Raw genomic sequence first — 18,631 nt, forward strand, 5'->3', positions numbered from 1 at the left:
AAATTCAATCCACCATATATATACATCAACACATCAATCTAGCAAGGCCGGACATACAAAAAAATCTCCAGTTATATTAATAAATAGCTAAAAATCCTTTAAAAAAGTTAAAAATGTAAGAACAGAACATTTCGTTCGGAGGGCAATAAAGTGCATGAAGAAAATCCTTTAAGGTGACAATGCTAAGGCGAAGACAAATTACTTTTAGCCATCGATTGCGCAAATTACGTAGCATAGGACAAATCAATAATACATGCATACAGTCCTGGGTGTTCAGTTTACATAAATTGCACAAAGCAGAAGTGCCATGCCATTTGGATAACAGTAGATTTAGTGGAATTAAATCATAGCGTAGCAGAAACCAAAATCTACGTATCCCATGCGGTAAATTCCATAGGGCATAGGGTTGTGGCTGCTTCAACCTATAGGAAGAGATGAGAGGTTCCGTGTTCCTTTTTTCACCAACTGACTTTTTATCAGAAAGGAAACAAAACTCCCATGAAGCCTCCTTAAGGACATGTTTTAACTGCGTGAGGGAGTAGGAGAATAAAACACTTTCATCAAGTTTAAGTATCGTTACAGCCCTTCTAAAGTTGCTTACGAGTTTAGAGAACTCTTTAAAATTGCCCAATAGTTCATTTTTGAGGAGAACTCGCAGGGTGCCATCTCCCGCTCTAGCCAAACTGGCCACCCATCTTATTAGGGCGCATAGACCCTGAACCCAGGTACTCCTGAGTCCAAAGTCAAGCCTACAAGCGGCCAGTGGGCAAGCATTGTTTAGAGTCGAGAGAGATCTTAAGAGTTTCCCCTCAATCTTATGGCAAAAGTCCCAGTTTTTCACCTCTATTATTTCAATACCATACAAGATAGTTGCGGGGATTTTTGCTCTAAAAACTTCTAGAAGACTAGAAAAATGCCTTTTCCCCGTTGCCTGGTATAGGGACTTTAGCCCATTGCCATGGGCAAGAGCTTTGCGAGAGCAGTGCTCTATATGGAGTTTCTCACTCATATTGGCCGTAAATATTTTTCCCAAAAACGTATAGGAAGTTACGACCTCCAAACTATGCCCCCCAATAGCCCAACCGTAATTAGTAGAGCGGCACTTCTTCTTACCGGCTATACAAATCACTTTGCTTTTGGTAATATTAATCTTCATGTGATGATCACCAGCAAAGGCCTGGAGAGCCTGTAGCCGATTTGCAAGACCGATTGGAGTCAAGTCAAGAATAAGAACATCATCGGCATACATCAGGCAGGATATTGAGGTCCCTCCTATCATCGGGGCAATCCCCTCGCTGGCAGACACGGCAGCCGGGAGGTCAGCCGTATATAAGGAGAACAAAAGGGGGGCCAATAAGCAGCCTTGTTTAAGGCCATTCCGAGATGGTATTTTGGCCGAAAGCCCCCTTTCGCCCCCCATTAAAACCCTGCACCAAGTCTCAGTATGCAGAGCCCGAACCAGTTCCAGCAGGGGGGTAGGGACACCAAGCGTCGCCAGTTTTCTCCACAGCGTTCCACGATCTACTTTATCGAACGCTGTGGAGAAATCTATAAAGGCGGCATATACCACTCCTCCTCTCACCTGGACATATTTATCTGTAATCACCTGAAGGGCAGTGAGATTATCAAGCGTACCATGATCCCTTCGGAAACCGGTCTGTTCAAACGGCAGAATATTGCCGTCCTCGACCCAATCGGAAAGAGAACTAAGGAGGCATTTCGCAAAGACCTTTCCGATGGAGTCGAGGAGTGCAATCAAGCGGTAATTACTAGGGCTATCCCTTGTACCCTTCTTAAAGATGGGGACCAAAATACTTCCTCTCCAGGAAGCGGGAACAATTTTGGAGAGATGGCACGCCTTAAACAAGGGGTACAAAATTTTACTCCAACTTAAGGGATCTTGTTTGAGGACCGTCATAGGAAGCTCGTCCGGTCCCATGGCCCCAGAGGGCCGCATATTTTTTATAGCCGTCTCAATTTCTTTCTCTGAGGGATAAAATACCAGGTCTTCAGGGGCAGCATATATGGAGCTATCAATACCTGTAGTCCCGTTCCCTGCATAGAGCTCCCGGATATGAGAGGACCATACCTCTTCTGGTATAGGTATGGGGATGGGGCTATGGCGCGTACCACATCCCTTCCCAATTATTGCCCAAAAGTCTTTAATATTACCATGTACAGCAGATTCCCTCAGTTTAATCCAAACTTCATCCTCCCTTTCCTTTTTAATTTTTTGTTTGAGTCTGCTTCTCTTTCTTTTTAACCTGGCAATTTCTTTCCCACGTTCCAGGACTCTTTCTAAATACTGTTCGCGAACTAGTTTATTTAATTCCCTATTCAGAGTACGCAATATATTGGGTACTACCTCTCCTTTCCTAGGGGGAACAGTTTTTTTTGCGTACAATAAAATCTTTCGCATAAATTCTTCAAAATAAACTAATTTGCGGCCATTCCACTCGTTTATTACCATTAGGGTGTCGGCCAAAAGGACCTGCACCCCATTAATGGCGGCAGAGTTCCAGAAGCACCTTCCAGAGGAGGCATGGAAGGTAACCTCGTTGCCATTAAGCGACCAAGACACCGTATTCAAGGAATTTAAAGACATTGTTAAAAACAATATGCTATGATCGCTGAGTGACGTAGGTATAATTTTAAGGTCCTGAATATGGGGAAACAGGCCATAATCTGCAATAGCATAGTCCAAAATAGACGACCCAAAAGGGGATTTATGAGTATAATTCGCGGGGACGTCAGATGGAAATCTTCCATTTAGGATAATACCATCCCCAGTCGCTAGTTCTTTTAACAAAATCTTCCCTCTTTTATTTGTCACCAGGTTCTCAGGAAAAAGGGTCTGGGGGATAAAATGTACCTCTTCCTTAACTTTATTCCTGAAGAGTTTCAGACTAGCATTAGAAATTTTGCAATTCAGATCACCTACAAGCAAAATTACAGGGGAAGATGGGGAATTTTTTATCTGTTCAATATGTCGGAGAACCTGCTGCAAACTAACATTAAAACGCTCCTCAGGGGGTATATACACATTAAAAATTACCAAAGGATATTTTTTACCGTTATGGAACAAATTTTCTAAAGTTATTGTGTGGAAAAGTCTACTAGGATCAATGTAATGGGAGAATCTCCATTGCAATTTGTTTGACAATAAGCAAGCAATCCCCCCCCTGGCATGCCCTTTCTTAGAGGGCGCAGCTGGTACTTCCAGGACATAAAAATCTTTGGAAGGTGTTAGCATATCAATGCACCATGTTTCCTGAATGCACAATACATCCGCACCCAGAGAAGATAAAAAGGCAAGTTTCTCTGGGCTGCTGTGGAATCCAGCCGCATTCCAGGAAATTATTTTTAAAGCGGTGTTAAAGATGGTGAAACAATTTGGGGTTATCCTTTGTTTTTGTTGATAATGCACTATGGAGCCAATTCCACCGGTTATAGTCATCTATGAGTGAAGAGTTCTCAGTTAGTGGAAGTGGCTTCACGTGCGAAACTGAGCGTTTTCCCCTAGAGACCCAAATTTTTAGGTCTCTAAGGGGGGAGGTTACCCCGTTCTGCTCACCACCCCCAGCACCTGGTTACATAAAAGATTTGGCTTGCCTGGGTTGGAGATAGGGAGAATGTCAATACCTAAGCGCTGAAAGTTTTCAGCTTGCTCAAGTATCAAGTTTACTATAATAGGCGAATAAAATTTCACCCGTATACTCAGTACCCTACTTCCACCCAACAGAGACACCAATTCTATGTCTCTAGATTGAATATGGTAGAGACTTTCAACCTCACTAAAACGTTTGAGAAGCCAGGCTCTATTTAACAAAAGGTCAGTATCAAATAAAGGTACAAAATCTAACACACGCACATCCACCGGGGCCTTAGTAATATTTACAGATCGGGCAGGAGGACAGTGATTTTCAGACTCTAATGCTACAGCAAAGGGGGGGGCCAAAGGGTTAAGAGCCCCAGGTGGATAAGAAATTGGCACTCCTAATGCGCTCCGTGGAGGAGAGCATATGAGAGAGCCCCCTGCTTGCGGTGTAGCTTCCTGCGTAAACATACTACGTTGTTCATTTTCCCCCTTTACAGAGGTTAAAGTAGTTAAGTTCAAATCAATGTCCACCTTTAAGGAAGTAGAGGAGGGCTCCACATTGATTTCCTCATTCTCCCTTGATGCTGTAATATTTTGGAAAATAATCCTCCGCTGCTTTTTCTTTCTGTGTTTTCGAATTGGTTTCCTCTTGTTCCCTTTATTAATTTTTTGTTTACCATTTTTTCCCCTTTCTACTTTTACCTCCGGTTTATCGTCCAGGGGTTTATTTCCGCTCTCAGGCACAAAAATAGGAAATAACTCCTGGACCACTTTAGGGCCAGGCAAAGGTTTATCATCCTCCTCTATCTCCAAAACTGAGTTTTTGATACAGTTGGGAGCTGCAGTAAGAGGCATATCCTTGTGAGATTCCAGAGTAGGAGATTCATCCTTCCTATCCAGTTCCCCTCTAGTGTCTCTGGTTTTCTCCTCAGACAAGTAATGCTCAGTCTTGGGGGGAGAGGCATTCCTCATATCAGGCGATTTCTGCAGCAATGTCTTTAAAATTTGAGTGACTGATTCGAGAATACAGTCCGAGCTGCCTACAAATTTCCCCAAAAGCAGTAAAATTGAGGCTAGGAGTTGTTCCAGAGCGATCATGGACTCTGAGATCGGCTTTTCTCGTGTTTCCGCAGCGCAACAATTATCCAAGAGATTAAGGTCAGAGCTCCTAGAAACATTTAACAAATCGGATATTTCATGGCCATTTAACGAGGGGGTGCTACTATACAGCAGTAACCCAGACGGGGTGGCACCCCCTGAAGCTTTAAACTGCTCCAAAGACTCCACTTTAGCTGGGCTTACGTAGCGTCCCCAAAGTTCCAGGTCGATAGATAGTGCAGACAAGTCGCCCCCCGGCCTTTCAATCATAGGGGACTGAGGGATCGGTGGTGTATGCACTAGATCACCTACAGCCATCACCTTCCCCTCTGTGGAGTCCCGTAAGGAAGACCCCCCTACCATTGATTGTAGGGCCCCTTGCTGTACCAGAGGCAGTTGGGGGTCTATGGGGGCTGGTGTATGAAACTCCAGAGCTTTAGTATCTGATCTTTCTGGAGAAGCAAGTTTGGATTTTTTTACACCAGATAGATCCCAAAGTTCAGATAATTGGCATTGACCTTTCAACGGTGGGTTATTCACTGATTTGTTTCTTGTGCGGGTGGTGGTTAATTTTCGGCCAAGTTTTTCTCCCACTACCCTTCCTGAGCGTAGAGTTTTAGACATTTTCCGCACAATTTTCCACAGCGATAAACTTAATCAAAATGTAAAAGTGTAAAACTTATAAAAAACCTGGAGTGACGTCAGTCCCTGACCGGCCAAGTAAGTTTGAGGAATGATGTAACTATATCAGTACACTGATCGTTCACAAACCTCCAGAAGTAAACACATGTTCATTGGGGTAATAACAAAATATAAATGACCGGGCCCAGCCCAGCCTACCTCGGTCACTGAGGGCCACAGAGGGCCCGCCCTTTGCCCGGGCTTCGCTCCGGGCGTCCCGCTCGCGTCCCGCGAGACGGGGGTGTCGCCGTATTTCAGCGCCTCCTGGCGCGAAAGTGACGCGGCAAATGCTGCTAGGGCCGCTGGGATTTGGAGTTCTTTGCCCCTGCTCCGCTCTCAGCGCTCCGCTCGATCTTACACACAGGACAGGTCAGGAGAGCAGGAGGCGGGCGGGCAGGCAAATGCGCTAGTTCAATATCCCCTGCAGCAGCGTTCTGAAGCAAAGGCGACTCTGCAAATGTTTCCTCAAGTGACACCCCCTCGACCGGGGTGTCGCCGTATTTCAGCGCCTCCTGGCGCGAAAGTGACGCGGCAAATGCTGCTAGGGCCGCTGGGATTTGGAGTTCTTTGCCCCTGCTCCGCTCTCAGCGCTCCGCTCGATCTTACACACAGGACAGGTCAGGAGAGCAGGAGGCGGGCGGGCAGGCAAATGCGCTAGTTCAATATCCCCTGCAGCAGCGTTCTGAAGCAAAGGCGACTCTGCAAATGTTTCCTCAAGTGACACCCCCTCGACCGGGGTGTTGCCGTATTTCAGCGCCTCCTGGCGCGAAAGTGACGCGGCAAATGCTGCTAGGGCCGCTGGGATTTGGAGTTCTTTGCCCCTGCTCCGCTCTCAGCGCTCCGCTCGATCTTACACACAGGACAGGTCAGGAGAGCAGGAGGCGGGCGGGCAGGCAAATGCGCTAGTTCAATATCCCCTGCAGCAGCGTTCTGAAGCAAAGGCGACTCTGCAAATGTTTCCTCAAGTGACACCCCCTCGACCGGGGTGTCGCCGTATTTCAGCGCCTCCTGGCGCGAAAGTGACGCGGCAAATGCTGCTAGGGCCGCTGGGATTTGGAGTTCTTTGCCCCTGCTCCGCTCTCAGCGCTCCGCTCGATCTTACACACAGGACAGGTCAGGAGAGCAGGAGGCGGGCGGGCAGGCAAATGCGCTAGTTCAATATCCCCTGCAGCAGCGTTCTGAAGCAAAGGCGACTCTGCAAATGTTTCCTCAAGTGACACCCCCTCGACCGGGGTGTCGCCGTATTTCAGCGCCTCCTGGCGCGAAAGTGACGCGGCAAATGCTGCTAGGGCCGCTGGGATTTGGAGTTCTTTGCCCCTGCTCCGCTCTCAGCGCTCCGCTCGATCTTACACACAGGACAGGTCAGGAGAGCAGGAGGCGGGCGGGCAGGCAAATGCGCTAGTTCAATATCCCCTGCAGCAGCGTTCTGAAGCAAAGGCGACTCTGCAAATGTTTCCTCAAGTGACACCCCCTCGACCGGGGTGTCGCCGTATTTCAGCGCCTCCTGGCGCGAAAGTGACGCGGCAAATGCTGCTAGGGCCGCTGGGATTTGGAGTTCTTTGCCCCTGCTCCGCTCTCAGCGCTCCGCTCGATCTTACACACAGGACAGGTCAGGAGAGCAGGAGGCGGGCGGGCAGGCAAATGCGCTAGTTCAATATCCCCTGCAGCAGCGTTCTGAAGCAAAGGCGACTCTGCAAATGTTTCCTCAAGTGACACCCCCTCGACCGGGGTGTCGCCGTATTTCAGCGCCTCCTGGCGCGAAAGTGACGCGGCAAATGCTGCTAGGGCCGCTGGGATTTGGAGTTCTTTGCCCCTGCTCCGCTCTCAGCGCTCCGCTCGATCTTACACACAGGACAGGTCAGGAGAGCAGGAGGCGGGCGGGCAGGCAAATGCGCTAGTTCAATATCCCCTGCAGCAGCGTTCTGAAGCAAAGGCGACTCTGCAAATGTTTCCTCAAGTGACACCCCCTCGACCGGGGTGTCGCCGTATTTCAGCGCCTCCTGGCGCGAAAGTGACGCGGCAAATGCTGCTAGGGCCGCTGGGATTTGGAGTTCTTTGCCCCTGCTCCGCTCTCAGCGCTCCGCTCGATCTTACACACAGGACAGGTCAGGAGAGCAGGAGGCGGGCGGGCAGGCAAATGCGCTAGTTCAATATCCCCTGCAGCAGCGTTCTGAAGCAAAGGCGACTCTGCAAATGTTTCCTCAAGTGACACCCCCTCGACCGGGGTGTCGCCGTATTTCAGCGCCTCCTGGCGCGAAAGTGACGCGGCAAATGCTGCTAGGGCCGCTGGGATTTGGAGTTCTTTGCCCCTGCTCCGCTCTCAGCGCTCCGCTCGATCTTACACACAGGACAGGTCAAGAGAGCAGGAGGCGGGCGGGCAGGCAAATGCGCTAGTTCAATATCCCCTGCAGCAGCGTTCTGAAGCAAAGGCGACTCTGCAAATGTTTCCTCAAGTGCAAATATCCATGGAGTAGACTTGGTGCATATTAGTATGTTAGCAAGGATAAATCCATAAGAAATATCCTGGAGTAGTGAGGAGTAGCTTGATGTTATGATGCTATGGTTTCTAATAAGTGTAAATTGTCAACACATGGGAAATATTCATGAACAGAACAGCCTCCAGTTATAAAGTTATTGTATCAGATGAATACAGTTTTAAGACGATTTAGGTTTGGAGAAAGCGTGGAAGAACAAAAAAAGCCCCTATTGCATTTATTGTGGTTCACGGTTACTTAGAATCATTGTGTCCCTGCTGAGAGAGTTGCCTCGTGAACAAAATGGATGCCGGCAGAGCAGGAAGAGGAATTCCTAAATAAGAGGCAGCCAGGGAAGAGGAACAGGTGTGGTTAGAACACATTACATCTTAGCCGCAGTGACCCCCTGGGAACGGTAGTTCCTACCATGTAAGATGTTCAAAAGTGTGTGGGTATCAGTGATGAACATCACAGGATCCGGATACACACGCACACATACATAAAAACGATGAAAAACCTTAAATGAGGATTATAATTCCTGCCTTGGAGGACATCATGATCTCCTCACAAATGAAAGCGATGTGTGAATACCACTGTGAGAGGATGCTTACTATGAACATTAAATGTCAAAAGTCACCTCTGAAAAAGAAGGAGGAGATTAAGGCCAATATGATGCAGCCAGCAATACCAAAGAAGTTTATTTAGGGCTGAGTAAGAGCAGAAATACAAGGTGTCTGTGCTGAACGGTTGGTAAATCATACTTTCTGTCTTAACAATACTATCCAAATAAGTTGAGAAACCCGATGATTGGCAGTTTCTCTTATTGCATCTGCAAATGAAAGGTCCATGGGATATCATCATTAAGTCCTATCTGTTCTTAACCTATAGACTCAGAGTTGTTACCTCCAGGAGAGGAAATTGCATCTAATATTTGTGTGGCCATAAAAGCTGGGTTTATCAATAACTGTCTATCTAATGTCATCTTCACTATGCCTCTGTTGCAGAAAGTGAGTAGTCATCTTAATAGTGGAGCATTTGCACCTAATGTTGTTCCTATATTCAGTGATTCTTGCACATACATTCCTAGTTATCATGTTTATGTAATGTAAATGTAACGGGTAAGTGGTCGTGTAGATCACCCCATAAATATTAAAGATGGTGACGTTTCATAATTCTCAGAGTGTCTGGAGGTCCATCCCAATTTGAGTCTTAGGTTCCATGAAACTGCACACAACATGAACCACAATGATAGTGTCCTATGACCTTGGTTGAGCCCCATAACGGTTTTGTGTGTGAAGTGTTTTTCTAGGACGATTGTGCACCAGTAGGTCCCTTCAATTTGGGTCCATCTGAAGGCCAAAAATGGGTTTCTGTAATGAAAATTACCTATGTTGAGTAGGTGCCAATGCTCTTATTGATTATTTTTTTTTACTGTTATTTGAAAAGCTCGAAAAATTATTGACACAATCAGTCTGTCTAAAGGAGGCTGGTTGTTGGTTTCCAAAAGGGCATCCCTATGGTTATTTTTGGTCCTTTTCTGCTTACTTTATAAGTCTGAAAACATTAAAGCATTGTCTCACTTGTCTAGTCAGTAGGTCCGCATGTTTGATAAATGTTTCTATAGTGACACAGTTTCTTATAAGACTTAAAAAGTGGCCAACTGGAAGATTGTCTTTATGGTCTTCTTGATGATAACTGTCAAACTGGAACAGGGAGTTCCTATTTGTGAGTTTCCTTTATACTCATGAAACCAATCTTCATCTTCCAAGGTACAGTTACTGATCTAGGAAGGGGGGCTCTGTTTGTTGTATTGGCTGGTGAGTCTGAAACAGGGGCTACGACTATTAAACCAGATAATAAAAGATGATATGGTCTCTTCATCCCATTGCCAGATGATCAAAAATCTTTGATGTATTGTTTCCATATTTTGATGAGATTGTGGAAAGGATTGTGAGGTAAACAGATGAAAGTCACCTGAAATTAGTGCATATATAAATTCACTAGACTCTGAGCGCATGTACTGCCTATTGGTGTCCCAGTGGTTGAAGATTTAACTGTTCCTCAAAAAAGTGGACATTGTCCATTGTGAGAAGGTTTGCACAATCTATTAAAAAATTAAAATGAGGCAAATATTCATAAGAGGCAGCTTCTAATACGTTTTTAATAGTTCTCAGAGCATTGTCTTGGGGTATACAGGTGTAAAGCGAGTCCATGTCTAGACACACCATTGTGTGTATATTTAAGCCAAAGTCTAAATTTTCAACAAGGCAAAAGCAAAGAATGTGTGTGCTGTATTCAGGCATGCACCCACACTGTGTTATCTCACCAGAGTGCTAACACTTATTTCAATAAACTGTTTTTCGAGTGAATTCAACGTTATTGGACTGGTAACCGTACCACCTTTAATGTTACTATATTCTTTCTGATACAGGTCATACTACATTGTGGACTTAATCTAAGGATGCATTTGGCCATTGGCTCTACTACTTTACATTATTTTATTTATCTTTCCATGAATTTGAACCATTAACAGTGAGGAGATATATGGTCCTGAAGAATGCCTTTACCTCTCATTTGAAGGTGCCTATCAGGAAGAAACATATTAATCTCTCTGTTCAGGCCAAATCAACCATAGTTTTCCCGTGTTTTTCTAATATTCGGGGTTTGAATAAAGTTCATGATTTCTGCCAATATATAGTTTAAGTTACACACACTCACTCTGCATTTCATTCATTTCCACAACCTATTGCATAAACCCATGCCTGCTTTTCCACTGAGACCCCGCCTTTACTTTTTTCAAGAAAACAACTGTAGTACTTCACACCAGCACTCTCAATGGTTTAGTGAGGGGCCTAATGATCAATGGGCCTAATGATCAAACATGCAACGTAAGGGTGGGTGAGGGCCTTTTGTTCTTTAAAAAGGATTATCAGTGCATTAACTCTTTCAATGTAGTGGAGAAGTGTGGCTCACTGGTTAGAGGAGGCAGACCTGGAAGCAGAGGTCAGCCCGGGACCAGGGTTCAATTCCCGGCTCGACGGGGTCTTGAGACCTAAAAATGTCCATGGACTCGACAATTCTCGCTCCGGTGCCTACTCGATTCACGGGTTCACACTCTGCGACTCTGTGCAATAGCTTGCTTAATCTCCACAACGGCCCCTCGCGGCAGGATGCTTGGCTTTCACCTTGCGGATACCCTGCCGGGGTTATCTCACAGGGGAATACCAGGACGGGTTCCCTAAGCAAGCGCTTAGAAACTGCTCGGTGATTTGCGCTATATAAATTCCTGTACATTTACATTTAGTGTCACCACTCACTTTGTATCCAGTATGAAATACTTTCACGGTTTAATCAATATTTGGATGACATACTTGCTTCTTTGCTTCCTTTGTGATCACCTTTTTTGGGCATACCTCTTTGCCTGGACAGTCAACAAACCTCAATGCCACAGCTCCAGAATCAGTTGGAGGACCTTGCTGTTGATATTAGTCTGATACTCGGATCAGAGGACCAATCTAGAGGTCATGGTCCTAGCAGCTTGGAATAGGGGTGCTGTGTTCCACCATTTTCCAGTCTTTAACAAGCAAGCCGGATTTTTCAGCTTTGACGTTTAGTTCTGGATGGAAACCACCTTCAGCCATGCCCAGCATCTCTCACCTTTTCTTCATGGCTTTGCCCTGGCAGTGACTATCGGACCAAGTCTCTAATTAACAGTTGCTTGCTTATCTACCTAATGGATGATCATAGCCTTTGAACAAGATGTCTTTGGTGTGGGAGTCAACCTACAGATGTCAGTGCCCATCAGAAATGAGTCATAGTGGTGGTGTCTCATGCCTGTTTTGTCTCTTACTCCATCTCATTACCCATTTCTACTCCTGTCCTTCAAATTTGTGTTGTATGTGGTCATCGGTGGAGGTGGTGAGACGGAAGAGTGCACTACTCCCTTTGGATCCAGAGTATAAGGTTAGTGCTTTTCTGACACATTACTTCATATGTGCCACGCACCTCCATCATATAATCAAGTGTAGGCTTATCATAAGCCATGAACTGCATTTGTATATCCAGTCTCAATCTTATCTTCCCAGGCACAGCCATCATCTTCCCAGACTAATGAATGCCATGGCAATAAAAAACAACAATAGACACAGTAGTGGAGCAGAAAGTTCTAGGACCTCACATTATGGAATTAAAGATAAATAAACATGCAGTGGTCTGAAAAGGACTCTTTTCCCTGATCGGATGGTCTCCCGATAGGCAATTTAATGCAACAATAGTCACTTTTGATCCTATTTTACCTTTATTTGGAATAATGTATGGTACTGTTGTTTTCCGAAGAAGAGCAGAACTATCACTGAGTGGCAGTGTATGGCCCAATTGCTCGAAGCAAAGGTATTTTCAAGACATTAACTTCGTTGGTAAGTTTAATGGAACCATTCATGCATACAGGCAACTGGATGTCACTTTTAGAAGATAGTTATTCCCATAAACTCATAAACTAATTACTGCCATTGATTTGGCCCATTGGCCATCGTGGATGCAGAAAAGGTACTCTTTACTGCATTCAAATGGACTGTAAAGAAAATGTGCCTCTTTACTGAGCGAGTGAAGATAATATATGATTATGCAATGTGTTAGGGTTGGGACAGACGAATCCACACCTGGTGTCCAGGCTGTATGCCAGTGATCTGGACTTGAATATTAGGAACTTGGAAGAAGAATGCCCATGCATTAAAAGATCATAGAGAACGTTCCCAAAGTTTCAGGCTCTGACACACATTAGTTCAAAACGTTCCTAGTCACCTTAAACTCCAATGCAGTAATAGACCCCAAAAATATTGAGGATATGGATTATGGCTCACCCTTTGTCAATGCTTACAAAGAAAATTGAAGGATACATTGATAAAACATGAACAGATATGAAAAGGGAGTACAAAATAAATTTATCCTTAATCAGGAAGATTAATTTTGGTGAGGTAAAGTTACTCTTTCAATATGAGATGCTCCACAATTATACTCCCAAAACAGTGCTTATAAAGTTTCAGGGGAAAAAAATATAACATTTTGCCTGGAGCCACAAATTACCCAGAAATATCTTGGAAGTAGCTGACTTGACCTAGGTGAAGGCCTTCAATTGATATTATTGAGCAGCGATATTCCGCTAATTAGGGGTTTTGATCTCGTTTTTTATTCTAGTCCATTGACACTTGAGAACATATGAATGCCATCACGCTGATGTACAGAACTCTGGTTTGCTTATTGGCTCAAATTCAGGAAAGTTAAACTGAAGATACTATAAATTTCAAGCTATATTTACCCCAGAAAAACAATCTGAAATGAATATTTTAGATGTTCGCACTGGGACTCTTCATTGCACATAGTAGGCCAATGCCCTGGTTAGAATCTTATTTAGAAGCTGGATTAGTAGAAGTTAATGGAGTATCAGTGAAATATTGGATCAGCCTCAAGAGATTACAACATTTGCAAATTACAATACGATTAAGAGGAAATTCTATCTAACTGTTTTCACTTGAAAGCTTATTAAGTTAAGGTGTATATTAATTCCCAACATTGGTGGAGAGAAGTTCAGAAATAACTTTTTTGATTTGATGAAGAATAGAATAAAAGGACACACTTCATAAATGGAAGTTACCTTGTGTCAAGGGACCGAACCACTAATAATCTTAGGGCATCTGCCTAATCCATGTATCAATAGTGAAAAACAGACCATTGATTTAACCCCCGATGTTTCTCTGCCCCATTGCCCCAAGCACAGAAAAGAATTTGGTGCCAAGAATTACTAAACAAAAAGTGTCTATAATAAATACTATAAAAGATCATTGTAATTGTAATTGGGAAAAGGAAGGGGCACATGGGCTTTCAGGATTTGTTGATGTGTTTGATCTGAAATAGCCCCTGTTATATGCTGTCTCCAATTGTCAACAATATGTGGGAGAGTAGTTAAAATCTGTGGTTCAGACACTCTTATTACGGTAAATGAGGTTCAAGCCTCATTATTCCACCACTTATATTGAGGTTAAATGGGTTGAAGCCTCATTATCCTAACTTGTAGACTACTTTAACAATTTAAAACACTTGGGGCCAGATGTAGGTGGCCATTTACTGGCCGGTAACGGCCGATTTCGGCCGTTACCGACCGGTAAATGGGTTTTTGGGATGTAGGGGGCCAATTTTACCGAATTGGTAAATTTACCGAATCGGTAAATTTACTGAATCGGTAAAATACTGAATCTGTATTTTTACCGATTCGGTAACTTCTAGATGTAGGTGGGACTCTTCTGAGTCCCAAAGGCCTTTCAGATTCGGTATTTTACCACCCAATCCATTTGGGTGGTAAAATACCGAATCCAGGTGTGCATACACATGTGTGCATGCACACCTATGCCATGTGACAGACAGACATGCCCTTAGGGCATGTCTGTGTGCCACATGGCACACATGCCTGTATTTGGGGTGCTAGAGGGTGTCAAAGTGACACCCCCTGCACCCTTGCTGGAATCGGTATTTATCGAATCGGTAAATACCGATTCGGTAATGCCCATTGATTCCTATGGGCTTCAATGCCCATAGGAATCAATGGGCATTACCGAATCGGTATTTACAGAATCGGTAAATACCGAATATTAACGATTCGGTCTTTACCGTTTCTGTGATACCTACATCCCCCCCCTCTATTTTACCAGTTCTTAAATACCGAATCGGTAAAATTCGGTATTTAAGAAGTGGTAAAATAGAATTACCTACATCTAGGCCTTTGTTACTCCAGATTCTTTGCAAATAAGCAAGGCCGTTGCTCGTCCCCAGCCAAAAATAAACCCTGCCAGGCAAGGACTGAGCCCGTCGATGCTGACAGAGTGCTTAGTTGTGCTACAAGTTCCACCAAAGCAGATAGACTGATTTCTATTCTGCAATCCAAAATATGTAAATGTAAATCTGTATTTGTAAAGCACAAACTACTCAAGGCGCTGGGGGCCGTCGTGGAAATTAAGTGAGCTATTGCCCAGAGTCACATGGTGCTGAGCTGAGCTGCCACTGAAGCCAGGGATCAAACCGTGAACCCTGTGCTCCGAAGTCAGCTGCCCTGGCCGCTGCACCACACCCCTCCAATGAATCTATAACTTTATAGCCTCCACCGGATGCTACTCCTTGTGTAGTTCGTTGTACTACACAAATGACCCCATCTTTGTCCATCCCCAACAGAAGACTGCTATCAATTTCAAAAATAAAGTTGTGCATTGGTTGGAAAAATATGAGAGGAACACTAGCCTTTTAAGTAATACTATCAACATGGTGAGAAGAGTATCTTGGGTAGGTAAAGGGCCCAACATGTCAATATCAGATCTCACTACATAATTTTCACTTTATTAGACAAGTTCAAAAACACATGATTTGGAAAAAATGTGACTGACCAGTACCACTGGGCCACTTCTATAAACCTGTATACAAGAAACACCTATCACAATTTATTCTGGTGAAGGGTGTTACCCAGAAACTGGTCCCAGGATGATTGTTTCCGGTTCAGGTTCTGGCTTGGCATTTCGGACTGGACTGTTCCCATGGGGCACAGGGTCAAGACTGATTTGCATATAGCTGGGTCTGAACTGAGGTGGCGAAGTGAGCTAAAGAATGCTGATCGATTCAACCCAGATCTGTGACTGGGTTGAGTGTCTGAAAGGTTTCAGAGCTCCGTCCATCATCTTGTTGTGTTTGCCACAAGTAATACAGCAGGCAACACAAATATTGGCCTTAATGACCATTATTCATTGCCCTTTTTTAACACCGTTATGCTTTTGGAGGGGCTATGTGAGTTAGACTGACCAACTAGGTGTAAACATGGATCCACTTTTGGCCTATTCCGGCTCAGCCCTGATTCCGATAAGGGACGTGCCTTCCTTAATCTCAACTGATATGGTGAAAAACGAATCCAACTCTTCCTGTCTTGGTCCATCTTGTCCCTAGTCAGATTAATATTTTGTCATGGAACGTGACCAGGGTTGGAACAACATTGCAAAACATAGATTGGATTTCTTTCCTAAATAAACATAATTTTATATATCTGCAATTGAGTTGGGCCTCTAAACTATTTTTAACAGGTTTATGACCTTTCACATCAGCCTGCTTTATTATAAAGCTGGTAAGTGCAAGAGTCACCTTGTCACATTAGTTTCTTCTTTGCCAGGCAAAGCTATATCGACAGATTTGAACTCTTCACATTAGTATGTCATATGGCTGGCCCCTAGGCGTGGTCCAGAACTGTTAGTGCTACACTTTTATAATAACTTGCTTTCACCCAACAGCGATATTGTGAAAAAATGTATAGACTTCACTGGTCCTACTTTCCAGTAAAAACAGCATCCAAGTGGCATAATATGGGCAGAAGATTTTGATATACACCTATCTAGTTTACCATCAAAACAGGTATGTAGTCTGATGGATTGCAGGGTCTACCGCATTTTATTCACAATGAGTACAGAGCAACTCTTAATAATATGCTCATGAAAAGTAATTCAATGTTTACTCATAGTTGATATCCTGCTCCTGTTTTTGACTAAATTTTACCCACCTTCTCTAGTACAGATATCTCTAGTACAATTGATTTAATCCTTGTGTCGGATTGTCTTTGCTCTCTGGCCTTTGAATTTAATGTAATTGCAAATAGTCTGAGTCATCACAATCCATTAGCTGTCACATTTGTATTGGCTACATCCAATCTTAGTTTGTTTCTTTATCAAAATACTTTACCCATGGCTAGGAATGATGGTTTCATGGATTTAATGGAGAGGTGTCAATTAGGAATTTTATACAAAAAAAACTGATTGCGTGCTAATCCTTCTAATTTCATGGTCTGTTTAAATGATGATATTGGCACCTCTAAAAGTTGTACTGCTTTTATTGCTATATCTAGCTCTATTAAAAACATTCTAAAAGTGCTGAAATGTATTACCAAACACAGACCTGCAGGCTGGTTTTATCATGCATGTTCAACAGAGAACAGAAATTTAAGATTACCACTTGACATAGTACTGAAACACCAGGACGAGGTGTGTAGGGACTGGGTTAATTATAACAGGGCATTAGAGAAGCGAAAATCTGCAATTTGTGGTGAGGCGTGGATTCACTCGTAGAGGTTGTTGTGATAGGGACAGCATAGCCTTTTGGAAGGTAGTAAATATGCCATTCCTCAAGGAGACAGCTAGCTGCCCCATCTGTTGAAATTATTATACCTCCAGACAGCTACTTTTAATCAATCTACCTCTGAGGCCATGTAGGGAAACACTCACTCAGGTACCTGTTGACACTGCAACCCCTAATCTACAATCTCAATGAGGTTTTCCTAGCTTTGAAATTAAGCCTATCAGGTAAGGCCCCAGGCCCTTATGGAGTTCCTATTGATTCATTTAAATATAATACAGTAATCTGGACACCAATCCTTACAAATGTTTTTAATTCTACAGTTAAGTCTGGTCCACCACAATTTTGGTCAGAATATATGATTGTCCCTATTTCTAAGCAGGGAAATAGGATCCTAAATATTATCAACCTGTTTCTCTGTTAGATTCCCAGGTATTGTATTGTATTGTATTGTATTGTATATTGGATTTATATAGCGCTTATCACCCAGGGGTCTCTAAGCGCTTGCCTTGGGAACCCATCCTGGCTTTTTCCCTGTGAGATAGCCCCTACAGGGCATCCCCAAGGTGAAAGCCAGGCATCCCGCCGCGGGGGGGGGGGCGTTGTGGAGATTAAGCAAGCTTAATGCCCAGAGTTGCAGAGTGTGAACCCATGATTAGGTCAGGCACCGAAGCGAGAATTATCGAGTCCGTGGAGCTCAAGACCCTGCCGCGTCGGGAATTGAACCCTGGTCCTGGGTCTGACCTCTGCTTCAGGGTCTGCCTGCTCTAACCAGTGAGCCACACTTCTCCAGTGAAGGCGATAGGACAAATTCTCCTTGCCAGGTTCGAGCACTGGGCAAAAGGCAAGAATATTTTGTCAGACACCCAGTAAGGCTTACAAAAAGGGACAGGTATTGTATAACAAGCTCTCAATTGGAATCTAATCACGAGCAAATACACTGTGGCAAAACAAGGGCAATTATGTACCTGACCATCCAGTCCAATCGAACCTTTGGGCTATCTTGTTGGGGCAAGGTGTTGATGAGGTGATTGTTCATTTTTTGAGGCAATTGTAGCTGAATGTTTTGGCTAGAATTCAATTTGGGCTCAATGGAAAATGTACTAACTCTATCAATGTAGGTATTGTTGTGTAAGACAAGTAAGTGTGGTGGCCCCTCTACATTTTAGCAAAACAAAAGGCATTTTCTATGGAAATACTAACTTAACTGTCCTCTGGCAGCCACCAATAAGTAAAAAGGAAATACCAAATATATATATATATATATATATATATATATATATATATATATATATCTTACCTACTGGTGGTCGCCAGTAGGTAGTTATAGTTAGGACCTAGTTTCCATAGGAAATCTACAACATTCTATTTGGAATACCTTTGGCGTCGGTGGACGAATCTTCGCGAATTGCTCCAAGAAAATGGCCTGCTCAGTTCCACTCCTTCCCTGAAAGTTTGGGGGTGATTCGTCAAGCGGGGGTGAGAAAAAATGGGGGTCCCAAAATGTGTTTTCCCCATGCAATTTTCCATAGGGACCTTTAGCCAGGGCTACAGCCCGAACGGCTGAACGGAATTACACAAAATTTGGCAGAGAGTTAGAGTTCTGTTCACAGATTGTGCTTTTTGTTAA

The sequence above is a fragment of the Lissotriton vulgaris genome, chromosome 3_1 (genome assembly GCF_964263255.1).
Source record: "Lissotriton vulgaris chromosome 3_1, aLisVul1.2, whole genome shotgun sequence".
Classification (NCBI taxonomy): Eukaryota; Metazoa; Chordata; class Amphibia; order Caudata; family Salamandridae; genus Lissotriton; species Lissotriton vulgaris.